Genomic DNA, 15448 nt, shown 5'->3' on the forward strand with positions numbered 1-15448 from the left:
CTAAACATCGAAGAAACTGAAAAAAAGGCAAGGTTACATAAATTCTTTTTTTTTCTATAATTTACAACCTTTTATTCATAACAAATTGAATTTAGCTACCTCCATAAAATTATTTATTTTTGATATTTATATTTTCAACAACAACCAATCAAATTTACGCGCCAAATTTTAAAACCTATAAACAAATCTAAAATGCTTTTCAACAAATATGAATTTTTATTTTAAACCTTTTTGCAAGGTACAAACAAAAAGAGAAAAAAGTCAATAAATATCCACTTCAAATTTTATTCTAAAATCATCTGTGAATAAAAATCCCTTTTATGCAAAACGTTCCCATCACACACATTCGTATATGTATGTATTTCTCTATAAAACTGAATTTAACAGTTCCATTCATCAGATTTGATCTTAAAAAGTTCAAAAAATTCACAGCACGCAATCGAAATACCTGCGAATAACCATATCATTTCCAAAATGGTACTTGGTAGATATTTACGTCTTAATGACTTTATATTGCCAAGACGATGCTGTTAAGTCATAAATTTCCAAAAGAAAAAAACGCTTATTTCAATAAACTGTAGGTAGGTAGTTAGGTATACACAATACGCAACGTCTGAAAACCGAAATTCCAAAATTTCATGCCTCGCGACATATGCTGCATTCATACGATTTATTTTAACACATGCATACATACATAATATATCGCCATAGATTACCCAAAAAAAATGGTGTTGTAAAATTTATTGAACTTCCGCCACAATCGATGAACCTACCTATAAAATGTTCCCTTAAACCAGAGTAAAGAAAGACCAACATTAGGTAATAAATAATCATAAATCATTAATGAAGAATGATAAATGAATATCTACGAGTCGTATATTTTATATACGAGCTATAAGCTGGAATGTCGAGGATTTAAAAAGGATTTAGCCTGAGGTTTTATATTCTGTCGATGCTTTTGTTTTTTTTTGCAAACTGTGCGTGCTTTCAATATGTGAATATATCACCAACAAATAGTAAAAACCGGACGTAATTTCCCAGGTAAAATCCCCGATCCAGGTTCCGTTCGTTCGTTCGCCGTCGGTTGAACCAGAAAAAGGACTTTGTAAAATCCTCATGAAACTTTTAATTAACATTTTCCCTTTGATATGTGTGTGAGTAGAATATGAGTACTTTTTATATAGCAGAACAAAAAACAATCAAATAAAACTTTTCATTTTCATTTCTGAAAAACAAGAAAAAAATCTACCTGTACGATGATCCGGAAAAGCGCTACCGTTTCCTCAAACGCCAATTTCGACTAACCGATTCCGTTGCAACACACCTATAGATAGTTTTTTTGTAAACTTTATTTAAATTCTATGAGTTTTTGAGTCCTGGAAAATGGAACACTTGCATTTTTGTATCAATACAAATTTAATTAGATTTATGTCGTTTTTTTCTTGCCAGAGTAAAGTTTGTTTTTCAAAAAAGTTATTTTTGTCCTCAAAATGGGAAGTCTATTTTATTTCATTATATAAAAAGTATGTGTGCAGCTTAATATATCTCTTTCTCCAAATTGATGGCAATTTTGATAAAGTAGAGCAAAAGAAAAATTAAACTTTTTTAATTTTATGAGAAAATTCCTTCGCAAAATTGCACTCGCGGAAAAACTTTCAAACCATCTTGTGTGTTGCAACGTGTACATCAATTTTACTCCCAAGCATATCTCACCCCCATTGATTTTGGGAGGGTTGGAAAAAAACAGAGAGTTATTAAATATTTTACGAAAAGTATAAATATAAAAAAATAAAATTTAATACTCCGAAGGATAGGAGCGCATTATTATGATGTGCGAAACAAAAATTGAACAATGCATTGGCATAAACGAGGCTGGCCGAAAGGACTCCGCCGACGACGACGATAGAGGCGGTCGATGGAGACGATGATGCCACTATTTTTATCTCTGAATGCAGAAGCAAGAGTTTATCCTTTGCCCAGCAACATAACGATGGACAGAGCCATAAAACTGCACACAACAAAAAAAGTTTTCCACTAAAAATACGATAAAAAAGATACAGTTGCTTATATGGAAAAAATGGAGACTTAGGATGAGAGAAGGATTTATAGTTGGTAGGTTCTCCATTCTATATGGTGTTCTTTTCTTATTTAGGAATTTTACTTTTTTTCTACACCCGAATGGTTTATTGGGTGTATGAAAGTGTATATATGAAAATAAGCAGTGTTTTAAAAATTTAAGATGTAAGGCACATTATCTGAAGTTACCAGAATAAATTGCCATTTAATGTCCAATTCTAAAGAAATAATCGCTGACAAATTTAGGCTATGAAAAAGCAGTTTGATTTAGTTTATATTAAAAAAATAGAACTTTTAGGAAGAGACGCTGCCCGCAACCGTCATTTCTTTATAAAAACACAAATTAAGGAAACAAGACATTTTTTAACTTACCATAGGAAGTAATTGTAATGGGTCCGATTTGTCAAGTTGAAAATTTTGACATTTTTCGACGTTTCAAGGTTCCTAGAGTTGATATAAAAGATTTTTAGAAAGATGTATGTGCGTGCGTGTGTACGTACGTTCGCGACGTTTTTTTCGTCTTCCATAGTTCAAGAACCAGAAGAGATATCGACTTCAAATAAATGTTGGTATACAGATAATAATGCAGAAAGATGCAGAAAGGGCTCTCAAGAAAATTGTGTGGGTGGTTTTTTTTACAATAGCTGTTTAAAAAAAGGAGAACATTTTGGTTACCCTAATTTATCTCACGAACCAAAAATGCTAGAGACTTGAATTAAATTTTATATGATACATTGTAACGTGATACCAAACAAGTATTTTTTTTGAAAAAAAAATCCAATTAACAGTTTTTTTTATAAATCAAAAATACTGAAAATATATTTGCCACCTCGAAAATTTTGCTAATAAAAAACGTTTTCATCTCCAAAACAATTTTGTGCAGCTAAAAATAACGTTTATAACATCTTTTATAAAAAATAAAAACCTTAAAAACATTGTTCAAATTCGGTAAAAATTGAATTTCGACTCAAATATCTTTTCAAAGAGATTATGGCTTTAAACTTATTTTATCTTATTAGAAATATTGTTTTCAACATTCAGTAAAATTTTGAGAAAATCGAATGGACAGTTTTTTTTATAAAAAATAGAAACTTAAAAGAAAATTTAACAAAAGTTGGTAAAAATAGATTTTCGACACAAATATTTTTTCCAAAAAATTGAGATTATGGTTTCCAACTAATTTAAGCTTATGAGAAATATTGTTTTCAACATCCGGAACAATTTTGAGAAAATTGAATTGACAGTTTTTTACAAAAAATTAAAAACCTAAAAAAAATAATTAAGCACAAGTTGGTAAAAATTGATTTTCGACTTAAATATCCTTTCAAAAGTTTTGAACTAATTTTATATTATGAGAAATATTGTTTTCAACATTCAGTAAGATTTTTGAGAGAAATTGAATTGACAGTTTTTTTTACAAAAAATAAAAATCTAAACAAATTTAATAAAAGTTCGTAAAAATTGATTTTTGCCCCAAATATCTTTTCAAAGATTTAAGATATAGGCTTCAAATAATTTTATTTTATTAACAAATATTGTTTTCGACATTTTATAAAAATCTAAAAGTTAGTTTTTTCAAACAAAAAGAAAATCTAAAAAAATAGTACGCAAAATTGGTAAAAAAAATGTTCGGATCGCGATATCTCGTGAATTATAGCAGACATTGAACTGAAATTATTTACATTCGATTTACCCGATTTGTATTTGTTTATATTAGAAATAAAAAAAATTAAGAAATGCTACTAAAATTTGTAAAAATTGGTTTTTGAATAAAAATCTCGTTAACCAAAATATATTTTTAAATCAATCTATTTCATTATATGCAAAATGTTATTGGTTATTTTGAATTTTTTTTAGAATAATTTAACTGATCACTTTTGTTAACAAAACATGAAAACCTACAAACCTTTTAAGCAAGTCAAATCGGCAGACGAGATGGGAAGATATCAGTGTGGGTCGCATCCTAGCCTCTTTTTTCTCTTTTCTACACGTCACAAAGAACAACCTTTATTTAAATATATGCATATCTGTTTTTTAACAATGGTTTCACATTTTTTTCTTGCGAATGGCAATACCTTTACTTGAATGCATCTTACTTCAAATGTGAATAAGTAAGTAACGAAAACTGATCATGAACCATAAGCAGATAACTCCTTGGCCACCGAAAAATAACCCACAACATCTTGTCAGAATCTTGAAACAGCGAATTCTTTATAATTTCAATATAACGTCTGTTTTTTGTTGACATTCAATTTAAAAATTCCAATTCCATAGAGAATCATAAATCCAAGAAAACAAACTCTCTCTACACCGTACATTCCCCATCAGAACAGAATATGTAATGGAATACATACTCGTATATATGGTTCGTCTTCCGGATTTGGTTTGCAATTTTAATTTCCGCAAATAACACAACCAAAATATCCGGTTTGTATTTTGTGTTTCTCTTATTTTGAAAAAAAGTATACTAAACAACATCAAAAAACATGTGTGTTATTCAGGATTGAAATTTTTCAATTTTCCCAAGGCTGTCTGGTAGGTGAGGAGTGTACCAAGTTACTTGTGTACCATACATTATTTACAAAAACAAGTTTTCTATACTCCACACACTCATTTCAGGAATTTTCAAACTTTTGATATTATTTATTTTCATCACTTTTCTTTATCAAACTCAAACAAAAAAAAAGTGGGACAAAAGAGATTTTCAAAAAAAAGACACAAAAAAAGCCTCAAGGAAGGTATCTTTATCTAACAAAAAGGTTCAAGATACAGCGCCATTAAATAAACAAAAAAGGTTACCGAAAAAAAAAACTCAATAAAACAACCATAAAAGCTTTACCATAAAAATAATGCAAAAACCAACCATAAAAATAAAAAAAAATTGCAAACTTTATAAAACGGTGGCAAACAAAATCGCAAAAAAGAAGAGAAAATCATTGACTTGCGGATACCTAACAAAAAAGAAAGAAAGAAAAGAAAAAAAAAACAACAACAAAACAAAATTAAACGAAAGAAAGAGGAAGATATAATGGCGACGAGCGACGTATTCCATGATGATTGCTCATTAGTTAATAACCATCACAAACACCAGGTAAACGTTCAACTCAGCTCAGCTCTGTTCAGCTCCGAGATACTCCACATTTCAATATATACCCCCTCAAAACTTAATGTATATCTCCGGTCTTCTGTGTTCTGTCTGCTGATTACGTGTTGACTTGGCTTTTATTGCCATTGCCATACGGCACCCTAGCACCCAGAACTCCACCACTCATCATCACTGAAAATGGTAGCTCCACCAGCCACCAGAGCAAACCTATAACGTATAGAACCTGGTCGTAAAAAGAGAAGAAACAAAATAAAAATACTAAGGTGGGGGTACCTACCCGGGAGAGTCCGGTGAAATTTTTTGTTAATTAATTAAAAAACCCCACCCCCTATATTTTTCGAGTAAAGAAGTTAAGAGGGTTGAGAGTAGTTGAGTTTCATTTGTACATAATATTTTCTATGAAATCATGCCAAATGTATAATCCCATTGAAAAGTAACCTGATGGTCGACCGATCGACCGCAGCACCAGGTCAGTGGACGTTGGATGAGGCACACAGAGTTCAGAGTACGTTGAAGTGTAAACCTACCTTTAGAAAAAATAAGCTACATAAAGGTTTTTTTTTACAGCACCAGCACACACCATCCTCATTCATTGCTACTATTCGAAATCGTTGACTGTTTTGATGATGAATCATTTTACCCAACTATAAAGTTTAAAGTCTAAAGCAAGGTTATAGCCGTTCAAATAGAATGTGGCAAACCACAATTCGCTACGCGGCGAGGCCGGCTTGGTGCGGCGCGGCGGCGTGTCTTGGAATGGCGCGCTAACCCGGTGATGTGTGCGTCCGGTTTAGATTAGATGGATAGTTATAAATATTGCCTGATGGGTTACTCCATTCATATATTCACTCGAAACCAAGTTCCATCAGCTAGCTTTATGCCATTCCACCTCACTCTCTCGATAGCAACATATTATGTAGGTACAGTGTTTATATAATAATGTATAAACTCTCAAGTACCTACAAATATCTGCTGCTGCTGCTGGAGGATATATCTACTTCAATTGTCGCTAATTTTGAATGCAAATGAAGGCTATTTGTAGTACCTATCTATCTATCTACTTACCTACCTACATACCTATCTAGCTAGCAATGTGATGATATGATGATAATGATAGGCAAAGACAGCTTCTCTTTAGTCTCTCGTATAACCTGCACGCACCCACTTTAGCCTCAACATTCCGTGTTTGGAATCAGTAAACGGACAGAAACAAACACTCATATGAATGAGTACTCATATGGGTATGCATAATATTATTGAAGGGGTTATCACAAATAATTGCATAACGTTTCAATATTTTTTTTTGCTTCGTTCGTCTTCTCAATTTGATGAGTGTTACGGAGGGTAAAGTACCCTACCAAATACCCTACGATTATAGGAAAACATACGTACCCTGGTCTCTAGACAAGGAAGAGAAGTAGAGCAATCGGTTGGAGGTAAATATTATAGTTTATTTTATAGTATCGCATGTTTTAGGTATAACGAGGTGACAAACAAGCTTTCATCGTTATCTTGCACCTTTTGAAATTGAATACTGTTTGCGAAAACAACAGAAAAGAGAAACAAAATACGACAGCGATTAGATTTTTTAAATTTAGAAAGGGTGTTTTTTTCTCTTTTTGACAAAAATTAAATATTTTGATAACGGTATTCGAGACTTTAAACTTCATCTCATAAAAAGCTAAAACAAGATTTAGATTGCGACGTAACATACTTTTCTTGTGGAAACAAAAACATATTTTTATTTTTTTTACCGAAAATTGTCGTATTGAATTTTTTGAAATAGTTTTGTTTGCTTTCTATAACCTTTTTTTTAAGAAATTCGATATTATTTAAATGTTTTTTTTTAATTTTTTAACAATGTTTGAAATTTTAGGATTTCAATTTTTTTTCAGAAAATTCTAAAGTGTGCCTTTCAAATTTCTTATTAATCCTTGAGATCTCACAGTGGTTTGAAGAGTACTTTCTCTAACATTAATAACGCCATCTTTTAAATGATCTCTTCAATCTTGGAAATACAAAAAAGTATATGTAACTGGGAACTATTTCAAGTGAATATGTGTTTTGTGAACAGCGGGTTTACAAGGAAGCAATGACAAGTGAGCAGAGGCGTTATAAAAATGAAAACCCAACTCGGCTCACAAATGCTTCAGACAACTAAGTTTGCTATACTAACAAATTTCACTCTCAAAATGTCAAGTAGTTTTCATAACACAATTTCATTTTTTTTTAAATGCATATTCTTTGATTAATTTTTGAATTCGAGACAAGTTCACTAACGTAGGCAAAAAATCGATATTCGTGCGTATCTTTTTAACATCTGAAAAGACGACTTTCTCCTGTTGGAGTTTTATTGGGAAAAACAATATTTGTACATTAGTATTAAAATTATGTATTTTACTACATCTTGAATTTTAGAGAGGTTTGCTCTTTTTACTGCCGTTAGGTCATTTCACCCAAAACCATACAACTCAAAATCGGTCAAAAAGCCCAAAAAGTTATTAAGAAAAATCGACAATAACTCAAAGCGAATGTCGTTACGCCCAAAGACATTTTAAAGAACTCCCAAATTGTTAGTTATTATTTTGCCCCAACGAATTTGTAATTTTTACATTTTAAGTTTGGGTTTTATGGCATAAGGGTTGGGCTTTGTGACATTTATTTTGGGCATTATGACAATTATGATTTTCTCGTTTCTTATGTCTTAATAACCAGCGGCATATAACCCAAATCATTAAATGACATAATCAAAAAAAGAAAACTGCCGTAAAAAATATCACTAAAAAAAATGTTACAAAGCCCAAATAAATTGTAATAATACCCAAATTAAGTTGCAATGTCGTAACGGCCAAAAATTAGAAATTTCATAACGGCCAAGTTTTATTAGTTTAGCAAACATTTTGGGTGACTTGGCTTTAAGAAGCTTATAAACAGTTAGGTATTTGGGGGGGGGGGAATGCCGCCTTCTACAACCTTCCCGCTGCAATGTTGATATGACATGTTTTTATATTTTGTCGTTATTTTATTGGGCAAGGCTTCTTTGTTTTTGGAATTTAACGCCAAAGGGTTTGGTAATATTGCCCAAATCGTACAACAACAAAATGTTAAAATAACGCTATGACATTTTTAATTTGGGACAGTTTTGGGCAAAAAGACCCAACGCTTCTTTTTTCCAACACCAACAGGTTTGTCTTTTTATATAGAATTTGGTGATTTTTGAGTTATTTACTTTTAATGTCTTTTCAAGATCATATTAAACAAAGAGAAACTCAGAGAGTTTATATTTTTTATCGGGTATCTAAACAATAGTAAAATTTTATTGAAAATAGTTAATAAGTATTTATTGTTTAATTCATCATCAAAGTTAATATTGTTTATGAAGCTCAAGGTTGTAAAAGAATGCAATCTTTTTTTTTAATGCAATCATCTATAACTTTAATAATGAGATAACATTCTTGAGTTTACTTTGAAACTTCAGACTTCAAATTATGCAATCCCCATTCACTTGTAGCAAAAAGATTACAATCATTTTTTCTTCCAATTTATTTTACAGCAATTAATTGAATGTAATCTTTTGAGATCTTTAGCATTATATGCATTCTTTTGTATTTTTTGATTTCTTTACATTCGTAAAATATTTCGATTTCGAGATTTTAATCATTACGATGGTAGAGAAGTCGAAAAAAGTGGGTGCTCGGATTTCGTCCGTCTATCTGTCTGTCCTAGTCTCTACAGCCCAAGCAATTGAGTCGATTGACTTCAAATTTGGAAAAATTCTCATACATTTTTTTTACAAAATGTCATGTATGTAAAAGGTAAGTTTTTAAACCTAAAACGCAGGAAATATTTTTAAACAGACTGTTTGGCCAAGCTATCAACAGGAGTCAAAAGATGAAGAAAGATCGGTTAATTGGCTTTTTTGGAGTCTCTTGAGTTATTTTTAAATTCTATAGTTACCTACCTGCCTTATGGCAAGGTGCAGTTTTACTATTTATTTGCCTCTTAAAATGCTGGTGGCCACCTTTTGACATGTCCTAATCTCATTTGCTTATTTTCTTAGAGTTTTTTTTTAATTGACCTAAAGTCAAAAACAATCTTGCATAACTTAACATTCAGGTCAAATTTCGTCAATCGACTACAAAATCAATGAATTTCTAATTTACTAACCAAAATTATGATATTTTTATGTTTCATAAGTTGTGTGTTTATTTTTCTTACACTTACTTTCATTCCATTGATAAAATAAAATAACCAGCTGTGACCAGAAAAGCAATAAATCATACAAATTGTCTATTTATGCTTGTTTCATCACAAATACAACATAATGAAAATCTATGAATTATTAATTTATTAATATCGCTCTCTTTCTGCCTCTCTGTTCGCTCCTCTTTATCTCTTAACATACAATTATTATTGTTATCAATTAAATACCAATTAATTATAAATCATGGTAAATACACATATTTCTACACGCATCATGGACATACCCAAACATATCTTATTCGCACAAAACTCTGTATAAACAAGCTCTAAAGAAGATGATAGTAAAATGAAATTAAACATTAGAAATCAAAATAATTATGTTGTAGAAACTTTTCATTACGAAAGTCTAATCAAATACAAACAAATCGTTCTATTTACAGTTTTCAAAAAAAAAAGATCCCACATACCTGCCTCTGTACACATTCTATGTGTACTGCACATAAATGTTATCTTTTTTTATTTATTTATTTTTGCATAATTGAAAAAGGAAATAAGTTTATCAAATTCAATTAGAACAATGAAGGCAAAAAGCTAATCTAAATGATAGTCTTGTGGACATAGTAAGAATTTAATAGGGAGTTGTTTAGAGGAACCCCTCAAATGCTTAACCATTTTTTCAATTTTATTCTCAGAATCTTAATTAAGTTAAATTTTATAATTTTATAATGCTAATTGTGTATTATGGGTTCAAGAGCTATAGGCTTAAAGATTGTAGAATATATATGTGTTTTAGAAATTAATGAAATGTCTGCCTTTTCTTTTTAAAGGAAGCGTTTATTGGGGATAAATTAGAGACACACACGATACACCAGAGAATCTGATAAGAATACAAATTCACAAAGCCAAACACCGCCCGCGCCGATATCATTGACAAGGTTATTGAAGATTCGAATTGTTCAAGGTGGTATAATGATGCTGGTGAATAACCTTTCTAAACCAAACACTTGTTTGCCATAAGTGTATTAATTTTTGCACCAAACGCTTTTTTTGGTATCAAAAAACTGGTTTGTTACTTTTTTTTCTTAATAAAGGTACACAATCAAAAAGGTATATTGTTTTACAGATGATTGAATTACCATTCAAAACAGCAAACGATACAATTAAGTGAAATTGCCATATGTCTAAGATTTAGTATTCAATTTCTTGTATGTACAGTTGTGGTCATAAAGAAAAGCTACTGACATTAAAATTATATTTTTTGGTTAAAAATTATGTTTTTATTTTCAAAATTAATGTTTTAACTTTGCTTTTTAATAATCAAACATTTTTAAACAGCATTTAATATCAAAACGCAGTTTTTGATTAAATATGTTTTAAGATTTCATAAACTCAATGAAAACATAACTCTAGATATCCACAATAAAGATTTTGTAGATTGTATTAAATGTGCTTTAAATCATTTTTTACAGTTTTTTGCAGTAAAAGTATTAACTAAACTAACTAACTAAAATTTAACAGACCTAGTACTCTTTACAAATAGAAGGAAAATCCCGGATTATACAATTCTTAATAAAGGGGGAAACCCGTTGAAGTTATCAGGTCAAGCTGAATGCCTAGGAGTAATTCCAGCTAAAAAGTTGAACTTGGGCCAAAATACACTAGGTAGATCTAGAAAGTCCTGATATCATTCTAATCGTGCAATATGATCTTCAGCAGAATTTGGAAACCAACATAACGGGTGATTTTTTCGAAATTATCTTTTTGGCAACACTGGTTTTAACAGCTGACGTTTCCTGTTGTGTTTCACTGTCAAACACCTTCAGTTTGGTCTATAATTTAACCATGAATCGTCTTACAAACGAACAACGCTTGCAAATTACTGAGTTTTACTATCAAAATGCGTGCTCTGTTCAGAAATTTATCGCGAGATTCTTCCATTTTATGATCAGCTTAATCGACGAAGCTCATTTTTGTGTTCAAAAGGTACGTAAATAAGCCGAACTGTCGATTTTGGAGTAAATATCAGCCAGAAGCATTGCAAGAGCTATCAATGCATTCAGAAAACATTACTGTGAATGGTGAGCGCTACCGTGAGATGATATCTAACTTTTTTTTTGCCAAAAATGCAAGAGCTTGACTTGCATGGCATGTGGTTTCAACAAGACGGTGCCACATGTCACACAGCACGCTCAACAATGGACTTATTGAGAGGCGAGTTTGGTGAATATTTTATTTTAATTTCGGGACAATTGACCGCCTAGATCGTGCGATTTAACGCTTTTGACTATTTTTTGTGGGTCTATGTTAAAGCATAAACAGACAAGCCGCTTTAATTAACGCATTGGAAGACAACATTGAAGCATTTATTCGTGAGATAACGGCCGAAATGTTAGAAAGAGTATCCCAAAATCAGACTTAACAGATCGACCGTTTGAGGCGGAGTCAAAATTCAAACATTTAATTATATGGACCGTACTATCGATTCAAATAAAGATTTCATGTATTTTTCTGAATTGTATGTGTTTTTTTTTTTTTTTGAAAAGCTTTCCTATAGCTTTTAAAAAATCACCCATTAAATTCTTTACGAGTGCTTGTAAGTAGAATAATCACAACCTGTTAGTTTAACATACAAAGAAAGTGCGCTTACCACCTACAACCTGTGCAAAAGGATGAGGAAGAACAAGAAGCAACAGACCAATTTGTATGCCACTGCCCCCAGAACAAAACGAGTCATCGATATTATTGGTTTAATCACTTACTTTTAGGGAAGTTCAATACTACATGGTATCACAATGGATCTACATTGATTTAAGTGTGGCGATAACGTCATCGATCGCCAAATTCGATTCACGTGACGGACTCGTGAATTTGCCTGAAAATTGTGCATTTAACGCCGCTTGACTATTTAATGTGATGATATTTGAAGTCGCTTATTTACGCCGCCGACGGTAAGCCAGAAACAATTACCCTTTGCAGGACAACTTTGAGGGAAATGTTTGAAAATTTCATCGAAAATTGGATCTCCAGATTACACTAAGTCTGAATCAGCAGCCAGAAGTCATATTTTAATTATAATGGCAGATGATCTTTTGAATAATGTTCATACATATGTTTGTTTTAATCCAATAAAATAATAAAGTTCTAATCCTCTAAATAAAATACTCTTTAAAATCAATCGTTTATAAGGTGACATATGTCAAAACCATCATTGAGAACCCAACACTTAACATTCTATTTGGTGTATTTTATGTACAATTGTTAACGTGAGAATTGTCTGATGGACTGTTTTTCATCAGTCTTAACTACTTTAAACATAGATTCGTTACCTCAAACGATCAAATTAAATTAAAACGGGCTTTATAAATATATTTTTGGGCGAAAATGATAGGGTCACTTCTACAACGGGCGGTGGTGTTGCAATTTATTGTAGATCGAGTCTAAAATGTAAAATATTATCTAGGTCAGATAATAATGGCATAGAATTCATTATAGTAGAAATCTCTGATTCGAATACAAAATGTTTGTTAGCATGTGTCTACAACCCTAAAAGAACCTGTTCATTCACTCCTTTCTTCACAGCACTAGAATCTTTCATTATGTCATATGAACACATAATTGTCTGTGGTGACTTCAATGTTGATCTACTTAAAAGGGACTCTACTTCATTTCAACTTCTTGACGCTATTGCTGGTTCAGGTCTTAATGTTATCAATAAATACCCAACTAGATACGCTCCAAATTGTTCCCCAAGCCTACTTGACCTCATTATTGTATCTGAACCAATAAACATTATTCTCAATGATCAATTATGTTTTGATGGAATATCAGACCACGACTTAGTTTTTTGTACTTATGGTATTGATTTCTCTCATTCCCAAGTTCCTTCCACATTTACTTTTAGAAATTTTAAAGCCCTCGATGTAGAAGCTTTTTATATTGATGCCAGCAGCGTGGCCTGGAGTGATTGTTACAATTTAGTGCATGTAGATAACAAACTTAACTTCATTTACAACCATGTGAAGAGATTGTTCGAAACGCATGTTCCTCTAAAAACGGTAAGAATTCAAAACGAGAAATGTCCATGGTACAACTTTGAAGTAAAGAATGCGATTAAAAGTCGCAGAAAATACTACCTCAAGTGGCGGCTTTCTCCAAATCCTACAACTTGGCGACAATACTGCTACTTTCGTAATCAGGCAACTCTCATTACCCGTTGCGCCAAACGTAATTTTTTCGCCTCGAAACTCAATACAAATCTTTCTTCTAAACAGCTCTGGAAAAATCTTCGTGACATTGGTATTGGTAAAAAGCCAATTTCTAAGTGTGAACTTGATCCTAATGACCTCAACAATCAGTTTACTCAAACAAATCAATTAGCTACTAGCTTTGAGCCCAAGGCTGGCTTACTTTATGATGGAGTTAACGATTTTTGCTTTGAGACGGTAACTGAAGACGAAATTATACGAACTTTTAAATCCTTGAGGTCCGAAGCTATAGGCGAAGACGGTATTCCGCTAAGATTTATGAAACTTGTCCTACCCTGCTTGATTAACGCTCTCACTCATGTTTTTAATCACTGTATTGTCACTTCTACGTTTCCTATTGCGTGGAAAGCAGCCAGGATAACTCCCGTTCCGAAAAAGCCCACACCTTCCGAACTCGCCGACTACCGGCCAGTAAGCATTTTACCTTGCATGTCCAAAGTTCTCGAAAAAATCCTTACTAAACAAATTATTGACCATTTTACGTCGAAAAGATTGCTGTCTCCATACCAATCTGGATTTAGAGCTAACCATTCCTGCTCTACAGCAATGGTAAAGATCTTAGAGGATATAAGACTCGAATACGATAAAGACAATATCTCAGTACTGTGCCTATTGGACTTCTCGAAGGCTTTTGACAAAGTTGATCATCGAGTTCTTTGTCAAAAACTTGAGCACTACTTTGGTTTTTCAAATTCAGCTGTTCGTCTCATTGGTAGTTATTTGTATAACAGAACTAAGCGTGTATGTGTTGGAAACAATTTTTCAGCACATACGTACTTGAAGATGGGCGTGCCACAAGGCTCTATTCTGGGGCCAATTTTGTTTTGTGCCTTTATCAATGATTTGCCTTCGGTTTGTGAGCACGTCTCTTTTCATCTATATGCAGATGATATACAAATTTATCTCTCACGTAGAGTCGGTTTAATAGAGGATCTTGTCTTTCGCGTTAATGAAGATCTTGAGAGAATTTCTAACTGGGCTAAGGAAAATGGTCTAGTGCTCAATCCCAATAAAAGTCAAGCCCTACTAATTTCTAAGAAGACATACAACCATAGAGATCTACCTTCGATTACTTTGAATAGTGGCCATGTTAGTTTTGTAGATTCTGTGACCAGTCTTGGATTCAAAATCTCTAGAGATCTCTCTTGCAGAGACCATATAAATTATGTCATTGCACGTATTTACGGAACTTTAAGAAAACTATGGGTATCTAATTCTTTTACTCCTCAAGAAACAAAACTTCGTCTTATGAGAACTCTACTCGTACCAATCATTTCCTTTTCTGAAGTCGTGTATCCGAAACTGGATTCTTTATCTGAATACAAACTACGTGTGGCGCTTAATGACATGACTCGCTACGTTTATGGTATTCGCCGATATGACCATATCTCTGCTTTCAGCAAAAAAATTCTAAAGTGCACTATGGTCGAATACGTAAATTTCCGTATTTGTATCTTTCTCCACAGAATTATTCGCACAAGAACACCTGAGTACCTTTATGAAAAAATTTAGTTCTGTACATCGTCAAGAACAAATAATCTAGTTATTCCATCTTTTAGATATCTAAATTCCTCACGGTTGTTCTTCGTTCACAGCATTCGCCTTTTTAACTCTTTGCCGGTTAGCATTAAGAGGATAACGGATGCAGTAAGTTTCAAGACCGAGGTTTTTAAACATTTTTCGAACAACTAGGATGTTAAGGGGGAAATAGGAAAGAAGAAGAGAGGAAAAGTCTTATATGTATTATTTATAAAAAAAAAAAAAAAATATTTTTAGCAGCCTAAGTATTATCTTATTG

General features: G+C 32.2%; 1 protein-coding gene and 1 long non-coding RNA gene across 2 annotated transcripts in view; one reads left to right on the plus strand and one right to left on the minus strand.

The window, feature by feature from the left end:
• The window catches only part of LOC129952755 (protein bicaudal D), a 66957-nt gene that overhangs the window by 43125 nt on the left and 8384 nt on the right, over positions 1-15448 (minus strand). The window lies entirely within an intron of this gene.
• LOC129952756 (uncharacterized) lies at positions 5930-10740 on the plus strand. Its single transcript, XR_008782373.1, has 3 exons — positions 5930-6618; positions 10213-10449; positions 10509-10740. It is a non-coding gene; the product is annotated as an uncharacterized LOC129952756 (long non-coding RNA).

This window comes from Eupeodes corollae, chromosome 3 (genome assembly GCF_945859685.1).
Source record: "Eupeodes corollae chromosome 3, idEupCoro1.1, whole genome shotgun sequence".
Classification (NCBI taxonomy): Eukaryota; Metazoa; Arthropoda; class Insecta; order Diptera; family Syrphidae; genus Eupeodes; species Eupeodes corollae.